This window comes from Oncorhynchus mykiss, chromosome 4, assembly GCF_013265735.2.
Source record: "Oncorhynchus mykiss isolate Arlee chromosome 4, USDA_OmykA_1.1, whole genome shotgun sequence".
NCBI lineage: Eukaryota > Metazoa > Chordata > Actinopteri > Salmoniformes > Salmonidae > Oncorhynchus > Oncorhynchus mykiss.
Window position 1 is genome coordinate 7,301,213 of NC_048568.1, and position 9,659 is coordinate 7,310,871.

Consider the following 9,659-nt stretch of genomic DNA (forward strand, 5'->3'; position numbering starts at 1 on the left):
TCTCGACCCCGCCCTGTGCAACTGGGTACTGGACTTCCTGACGGGCCGCCCCCAGGTGGTGAGGGTAGGCAACAACATCTCCTCCCCGCTGATCCTCAACACTGGGGCCCCACAAGGGTGCGTTCTGAGCCCTCTCCTGTACTCCCTGTTCACCCACGACTGCGTGGCCACGCACGCCTCCAACTCAATCATCAAGTTTGCGGACGACACAACAGTGGTAGGCTTGATTACCAACAACGATGAGACGGCCTACAGGGAGGAGGTGAGGGCCCTCGGAGTGTGGTGTCAGGAAAATAACCTCACACTCAACGTCAACAAAACTAAGGAGATGATTGTGGACTTCAGGAAACAGCAGAGGGAACACCCCCCTATCCACATCGATGGAACAGTAGTGGAGAGGGTAGCAAGTTTTAAGTTCCTCGGCATACACATCACAGACAAACTGAATTGGTCCACTCACACAGACAGCATCGTGAAGAAGGCGCAGCAGCGCCTCTTCAACCTCAGGAGGCTGAAGAAATTCGGCTTGTCATCAAAAGCACTCACAAACTTCTACAGATGCACAATCGAGAGCATCCTGGCGGGCTGTATCACCGCCTGGTATGGCAACTGCACCGCCCTCAACCGTAAGGCTCTCCAGAGGGTAGTGAGGTCTGCACAACGCATCACCGGGGGCAAACTACCTGCCCTCCAGGACACCTACACCACCCGATGTCACAGGAAGGCCATAAAGATCATCAAGGACATCAACCACCCGAGCCACTGCCTGTTCACCCCGCTATCATCCAGAAGGCGAGGTCAGTACAGGTGCATCAAAGCTGGGACCGAGAGACTGAAAAACAGCTTCTATCTCAAGGCCATCAGACTGTTAAACAGCCACCACTAACACTGAGTGGCTGCTGCCAACACACTGACACTGACTCAACTCCAGCCACTTTAATAATGGGAATTGATGGGAAATGATGTAAATATATCACTAGCCACTTTAAACAATGCTACCTTATATAAATGTTACTTACCCTACATTATTCATCTCATATGCATACGTATATACTGTACTCTATATCATCGACGGTATCCTTATGTAATACATGTATCACTAGCCACTTTATACTATACTATGCCACTTTGTTTACATACTCATCTCATTTGTACATACTGTACCCGATACCATCTACTGTATCTTGCCTATGCTGCTCTGTACCATCACTCATTCATATATCCTTATGTACATATTCTTTATCCCCTTACACTGTGTACAAGACAGTAGTTTTGGAATTGTTAGTTAGATTACTTGTTATTACTGCATTGTCGGAACTAGAAGCACAAGCATTTCGCTACACTCGCATTAACATCTGCTAACCATGTGTATGTGACAAATAAAATTTGATTTGATTTGATTTCTAATCGACCTGGCCGGGATATCCTGGAATGACATTGACCTCATCCTCAGTAGAGGATGCCTGGTTATTCTTTAAAAGTGCCTTTCTCACCATCTTAAATAGGCATGCCCCATTCAAAAAAATGTAGAACCAGGAATAGATATAGCCCTTGGTTCACTCCAGACCTGTCTGCCCTTGACCAGCACAAAAACATCCTGTGGCATTCTGCATTAGCATTGAATAGCCCCCGTGATATGCAACTTTTCAGGAAAGTTAGGAACCAATATACACAGGCAGTTAGGAAAGCTAAGGCTAGCTTTTTTAAACAGAAATTTGCATCCTGCAGTACAAACTCAAAAAAGTTATGGGACACTGTAAAGTCCATGGAGAATAAGAGCACCTGATCCCAGCAACCCACTGCTCTGAGGCTAGGACACACTGTTACAACCGACAAATCCACTATAATTGAGAATTTCAATAAGCATTTCTCTACGGCTGGCCATGCTTTCCACCTGGCTACCCCTACCCCGGTCAACTGCCCGGCACCCTCCACAGCAACCCGCCCAAGCCCTCACCATTTCTCCTTCACCCATATCCAGATAGCTGATGTTCTGAATGAGCTGCAAAATCTGGACCCCTACAAATCAGCCGGGCTTGACAATCTGGACCCTCTCTTTCTAAAATTATCTGCCAAAATTGTTGCAACCCCTATTAATAGCCTGTTTTTCGTATCGTCTGAGATTCCCAAAGATTCTAAAGCTGCCAAGGTCATCCCCCTCTTCAAAGGGGGAGACACTCTAAACCCAAACTGCCACAGACCTATATCTATCCTACACTGCCTTTCTAAGGTCTTCGAAAGCCAAGTCAACAAACAGATTATTGACCATTTTGAATCACATCGTACCTTCTCCGCTATGCAATCTGGTTTCCGAGTTGGTCATGGGTGCACCTCAGCCACGCTCAATCACCACATTCTTATTGGCAGACTCATCAGCCTTGGTTTCTCAAATGATTGCCTCGCCTGGTTCACCAACTACTTCTCTGATAGAGCTCAGTGTGTCAAATCGGAGAGCCTGTTGTCCGGACCTCTGGCCGTCTCTATGGGGGTGCCACAGGGTTCAATTCTCGGGCCGACTCTCTTCTCTGTATACATCAATGATGTCGCACTTGCTGCTGGTGATTCTCTGATCCACCTCTACGCAGACGACACCATTTTGTATACTTCTGGCCCTTCTTTGGAAACTGTGTTAACTAACCTCCAGACGAGCTTCAATGCCATACAACTCTCCTTCCGTGGCCTCCAACTGCTCTTAACTTCTTGATGCTACCCATCCCTTTTAAGCTGGATAATTGTCATCAGCAACCACTGAGTAGCATAGCGCCTCAGCCAAATAATATTACTAAAAATATTCATATTCATGAAATCACAAGTGCAATATTGCAAAACACAGCTTAGCCTTTTGTTAATCCACCTGTCGTCTCAGATTTTAAAATTATGCTTTACAGCGAAAACAATCCAAGCGTTTGTGTAAGTTTATCGATCGCATGACAAAACATTAAGTACACTTAGCATCAGGTAGCTTGGTCATGAAAATCAGAAAAGCAATCAAATTAATAGTTTACCTTTGATGATCTTCGGATGTTTTCACTCACGAGACTCCCGGTTACACAACAAATGTTCCTTTTGTTCCATAAAGATTATTTTAATATCCAAAATACTTCCGTTTGTTTGGCGCATTATGTTCAGAAATCCACAGGAAAGCGCGGTCACGACAACGCAGACAAATTCCAAATAATATCCGTAATGTCCACAGAAACATGTCAAACGTTTTTTATATTCCATCCTCAGGTTGTTTTTAAAATATATAATCGATAATATATCAACCGCAAATGTCTTTCACAGTAGGAGAGGGAAAAGCAATACCTATCCAAACTCTGTTGCGCGAGCAAAACTCATGTGACCACTTGACGCGATGTTATCGTTCTGGCTAATTTTTCAAAATAAAAGCCTGAAACTATGTCTGAAGATTGTTGACACCTTGAGGAAGCGATAGGAAAAGGAATCTGGTTGATATCCCTTTACATGGAGCAATAGGAGGCTATGGAACATGAATTTGTTAAAATAGAAGCCACTTCCTGGTTTGATTTTTCTCAGGGTTTCGCCTGCAATATCAGTTCTGTTATACTCACAGACAATATTTTGACCGTTTTGGAAACTTTAGAGTTTTCTATCCTAATCTGTCAATTATATGCATATTCTAGCATCTGGTCCTTAGAAATAGGCCGTTTACTTTGGGAATGTTATTTTTCCAAACATAAAAATAGTGTGCCCTAGCTTCAAGAGGTTAAACGCAAATAAAACTAAATGCATGCTATTCAACCGATCATTGCCCGCACCTGCCCGCCCATCCAGCATCACTACTCTGGATGGCTCTGACTTAGAATACGTGGACAACTACAAATACCTAGGTGTCTGGCTAGACTGTAAAACTCTCCTTCCAGACTCACATTAAGCATCTCCAATCAAAAATTCAATCTAGAATCGGCTTCCTATTTCGCAACAAGGCTTCCTTCACTCATGCTGCCAAACATACCCTCGTAAAACTGACCATCCTACCGATTCTTGACTTCGGCGATGTCATCTATAAAATAGCCTCTAGCACTCTACTCAGCAAACTGGATGTAGTCTATCACAGTGCCATCCGTTTTGTCACCAAAGCCCCATATACTACCCACCACTGCGACCTGTACGCTCTCGTTGGCTGGCCCTCGCTTCACACTCGTCGCCAAACCGACTGGCTACAGGTTAGCAACAAGTTTCTGCTAGGTAAAGCCCCGCCCTATCTCAGCTTGCTGGTCACCATAGTAGCACCCACTCGTAGCACACGCCCCAGCAGGAATATCTCACTGGTCACCCCAAAAGCCAACTCCTCAATTGGTCGCCTTTCCTTCCAGTTCTCTGCTGCCACTGACAGGAACGAACTGCAAAAATCACTGAAGCTGGAGATTCCCATCTCCCTCACTAGCTTTAAGAACCAGCTGTCAGAGCAGCTCACAGATCAATGCACCTGTTCATAGCCCATCTGTATACAGCCCATCTATCTACCACATCCCCATACTATATTTATTTATTTTGCTCCTTTTGCACCACAGTATCTCTACTTGCACATCCATCTTTTGCACATCTACCATTCCAGTGTTTAATTGCCATATTGTAATTACTTCGCCATCATGGCCTATTTATTGCATTAACTCCCTTATTTGCACTCACTGTATATAGACTTGTTTTTTTTATACTGTATTATTGACTGTATGCTTTGTTCATTCCATGTGTAACTCTGTGTTGTTGTATGTGTCGGACTGCCATGCTTTATCTTGGCCAGGTCGCAGTTGCAAATGAGAACTTGTTCTCAACTAGTTTACCTGGTTAAATAAAGGTGAAATAAAAAAAATTGCGGACACCTACAAAGAAGCTACTACATAGCTAATAGTTAGCTGCTACGATTCAGTGTCGGTTCATAACATTCTACTATATTACATACAGTTGAAGTCGGACGTTTACATACACCTTAGCCAAATACATTTAAACTCAGTTTTTCACAATGACTGACATTTAATCCTAGTAAAAATTCCCTGTCTTTGGTCAGTTAGGATTAATACTTTATTTTAAGACTGTGAAATGTCAGAATAATAGTAGAGAGAATGCTATATTTCAGCTTTTATTTCTTTCATCACATTCCCAATGAGTTATAAGTGTACATACACTCAATTCGTATTTGGTAGCATTGCCATTAAAATTGTTTAACTTGGGTTAAATGTTTCGGGTAGCCTTCCACAAGCTTCCCACAATAAGTTGGGTGAATTTTGGCCTATTCTTCCTGACAGAGCTGATATAACTGAGTCAGGTTTGTAGGCCTCTTTGCTCGCACACACTTTTTCAGTTCTGCCCACAAATTTTCTATAGGATTGAGGTCCGGGCTTTGTGATGGCCACTCCAATACCCTGACTTTGTTGTCTTAAGCCATTAAATGTATTTGGCTAAGATGTATGTAAACGTTTGACTTCAACTGTGTCTATTGTAGATCCTAGGACACAACAATGAATAATATGGAACAAATAAATACCATACAACTTACAATAATGAAAACCTCATGAAACAGCTGTGAAAACCAACCTGGCAATATTTAATATTTTACTACATGAACTTTTATAGTTTTTGGTACAGTTGTCATTATTTTATTTTCACAGATTTGTTGTACAATCACATGGCAATCATAGACTAAAATTCTGAATTATGGTGTGTGGAATTAAACCTGTCACTTGTTCTCAACATGCAGCCAGCCTCTGAAGGGGGACTTGAAGAGTGAGACTGCAAAGTCCAGGCACTGCTGCTCTCTTTGCTTATGTGTTTGTAGTGCTAGTGTTTTTAGTTAATCTGTGTATCTCACATATTATGTGCCCAGTAAGATCGGGCAAAAACTTTCTTAGCAGACAATGACAACAACAGTAGCTGTAGATGATGTAATGAAAAGTTGGAGGGTGGTTTGTAATGGAGGACATCAGGTGGGTCCACGTCTGGGTTTTGGGCGGAACACTTAGCTCCTGGAGAACAAGAGCAGAGTTATAGGGAACAGGGTAGGAGAGAGAGACGTAAACAAGCAAACACACAGGAGAAAATTTGATGGATTATTGCGGTGTTACAAAATAAATTAACAGCGGGCAATCTCAGTCCGTGCCTGAAACCCACATCAGGTGAGGTTTCAGTGATCTGAAAGTACGTTATTCAAAAATAGCAATAGACAAACAACAACACTAAGTCAATCACAAATTTGAAAGACTGCAGTATATGCAATAATTTTATGTACAATTACATCGTTTACCTCAGTCAAGAGCTGTGGCTTATACTCGGCCTGGATACTGATGTTGTTTGCAAAGATACAGTGGCTTGCGAAAGTATTCGGCCCCCTTGAACTTTGCGACCTTTTGCCACATTTCAGGCTTCAAACATAAAGATATAAAACGGTATTTTTTTGTGAAGAATCAACAACAAGTGGGACACAATCATGAAGTGGAACGATATTTCAAATGGATATTTCAAAAATTTTTAACAAATCAAAAACTTAAAAATTTGGCGTGCAAAATTATTCAGCCCCCTTAAGTTAATACTTTGTAGCGCCACCTTTTGCTGCAATTACAGCTGTAAGTCGCTTGGGGTATGTCTGTATCAGTTTTGCACATCGAGAGACTGACATTTTTCCCATTCCTCCTTGCAAAACAGCTCGAGCTCAGTGAGGTTGGATGGAGAGCATTTGTGAACAGCACTTTTCAGTTCTTTCCACAGATTCTTGATTGGATTCAGGTCTGGACTTTGACTTGGCCATTCTAACACCTGAATATGTTTATTTTTGAACCATTCCATTGTAGATTTTGCTTTATGTTTTGGATCATTGTCTTGTTGGAAGACAAATCTCCGTCCCAGTCTCAGGTCTTTTGCAGACTCCATCAGGTTTTCTTCCAGAATGGTGCTGTATTTGGCTCCATCCATCTTCCCATCAATTTTAACCATCTTCCCTGTCCCTGCTGAAGAAAAGAAGGCCCAAACCATGATGCTGCCACCACCATGTTTGACAGTGGGGATGGTGTGTTCAGCAGTGTTGCTTTAACGCCAAACATAACGTTTTGCATTGTTGCCAAAAAGTTCAATTTTGGTTTCATCTGACCAGAGCACCTTCTTCCACATGTTTGGTGTGTCTCCCAGGTGGCTTGTGGCAAACTTTAAACAACACTTTTTATGGATATCTTTAAGAAATGGCTTTCTTCTTGCCACTCTTCCATAAAGGCCAGATTTGTGCAATATACGACTGATTGTTGTCCTATGGACAGAGTCTCCCACCTCAGCTGTAGATCTCTGCAGTTCATCCAGAGTGATCATGGGCCTCTTGGCTGCATCTCTGATCAGTCTTCTCCTTGTATGAGCTGAAAGTTTAGAGGGACGGCCAGGTCTTGGTAGATTTGCAGTGGTCTGATACTCCTTCCATTTCAATATTATCGCTTGCACAGTGCTCCTTGGGATGTTTAAAGCTTGGGAAATCTTTTTGTATCCAAATCCGGCTTTAAACTTCTTCACAACAGTATCTCGGACCTGCCTGGTGTGTTCCTTGTTCTTCATGATGCGCTCTGCGCTTTTAACGGACCTCTGAGACTATCACAGTGCAGGTGCATTTATACGGAGACTTGATTACACACAGGTGGATTGTATTTATCATCATTAGTCATTTAGGTCAACATTGGATCATTCAGAGATCCTCACTGAACTTCTGGAGAGAGTTTGCTGCACTGAAAGTAAAGGGGCTGAATAATTTTGTACGCCCAATTTTTCAATTTTTGATTTGTTAAAAAAGTTTGAATTATCCAATAAATTTCGTTCCACTTCATGATTGTGTCCCACTTGTTGTTGATTCTTCACAAAAAAATACAGTTTTATATCTTTATGTTTGAAGCCTGAAATGTGGCAAAAGGTCGCAAAGTTCAAGGGGGCCGAATAATTTCGCAAGCCACTGTAATTACCTTCAGGTTGTTCTCCCACCCTTCCTGGTATCAAAAGACTTGACCATGGCAGTCTTGTGGGTGTGGTTGGTCAATTCACCAAACATGGAGGAGGGGGTAGGAAAGCGATATCTATTAACAATGTAAGATATTGAAATATGTTTGATTATGTGCCATGGAAAAACAAATTGTAAAAAATAGATAAAACAAACCATTGGTGACAGAAAATAACCCACAACATACATACCCCAACCAGAAGCCATGGATTACAGGCAACATTCACACTGAGCTAAAGGGTAGAGCTGCCGCTTTCAAGTAGCGTGACTCTAACCCGGAAGCATATAAGAAATCCCGCTATGCCCACCGACGACCCATCAAACAAGCAAAGGGTCAATAAAAGTCTAAAAATGAATCGTACTACACCGTCTCCGATGCTCATTGAATGTGGCAGGGCTTGCAAACCATTAAATACTACAAACGGAAGCACAGCCGAGAGCTGCCCAGTGACACAAGCCTACCAGACGAGCTGAAAAACTTCTATGCTCGCTTCGAGGCAAGTAACACTGAAACATGCATGAGAGCATCAGCTGTTCTGGATGACTGTGTGATCATGCTCTCCGTAGCCAATGTGAGTAACACCTTTAAACATGTCAACATTCACAAGGCTGCAGGGCCAGACTGATTACCATGACGTGTACTCCGAGCATGCGAACTGGCAAGTGTCTTCACTGATATTTTCAACCTCTCCCTGAGTCTGTAATACACAAAACATGTTTCAAGCAGACCATCATGGTCCCTGTGCCCAAGAACACTAAAGAAACCTGCCTACATGACTACCGACCCGTAGCACTCATGTCTGTAGTCATGAAGTGCTTTGAAAGGCTGGTCAAGGCTCACATCAACACCATTATCCCAGAAACCCTAGACCCACTCCAATTTGCATACCGCACCAACAGATCCACAGATGATGCAATCTCTATTGCACTCCACACTGCCCTTTTCCACCTGGACGAAAGGAACACCTATGTGAAAAATGCTGTTCATTGACTACAGCTCAGTGTTCAACACCATAGTGCCCTCAAGGCTCATCACTAAGCTATGGCCCCTGGGACTAAACACCTCCCTCTGCAACTGGATCCTGGACTTCCTGACGGGCCTCCCCAAGGTGGTAAAGGTAGGTAACACATCCGTCACACTGATTCTCAACACAGGGGCCCCTCAGGGATGCGTGCTCAGCCCCCTCCTATACTCCCTGTTCACTCATAACTGCACGGACAGGCACGACACCAACACCATCATTACATTTGCCGATGACACAACAGTGGTAGGCCTGATCAACGACAACAACGAGACAGACCATAAGGAGGAGGACAGAGACCTGGCCATGTTGTTGTCCTGGCACCACCTATCCCTCAACGTGATCAAGACAAAGGAGATGATTGTGAACTACAGGAAAAATAAGACCGAGCACACCCCCATTCTCATCGACGGGGCTGCAGTGGAGCAGGTTGTCAGCTTCAAGTTCCTTGGTGTCCACATCACCAACAAACTAACATGGTCCAAGCACACCAAGACAGTCGTGAAGCGGGCACGACAAAACCTATTTCCCCTCAGGAGACTGGAAAATTTGGCATAGGTCCTCAGATCCTCAAAAGGTTCTACCGCTGCTCCATCGAGAGCATCCTGACTGGTTGCATCACTGCCTGCTATGGCAACTGCTCGGTGTCCGAC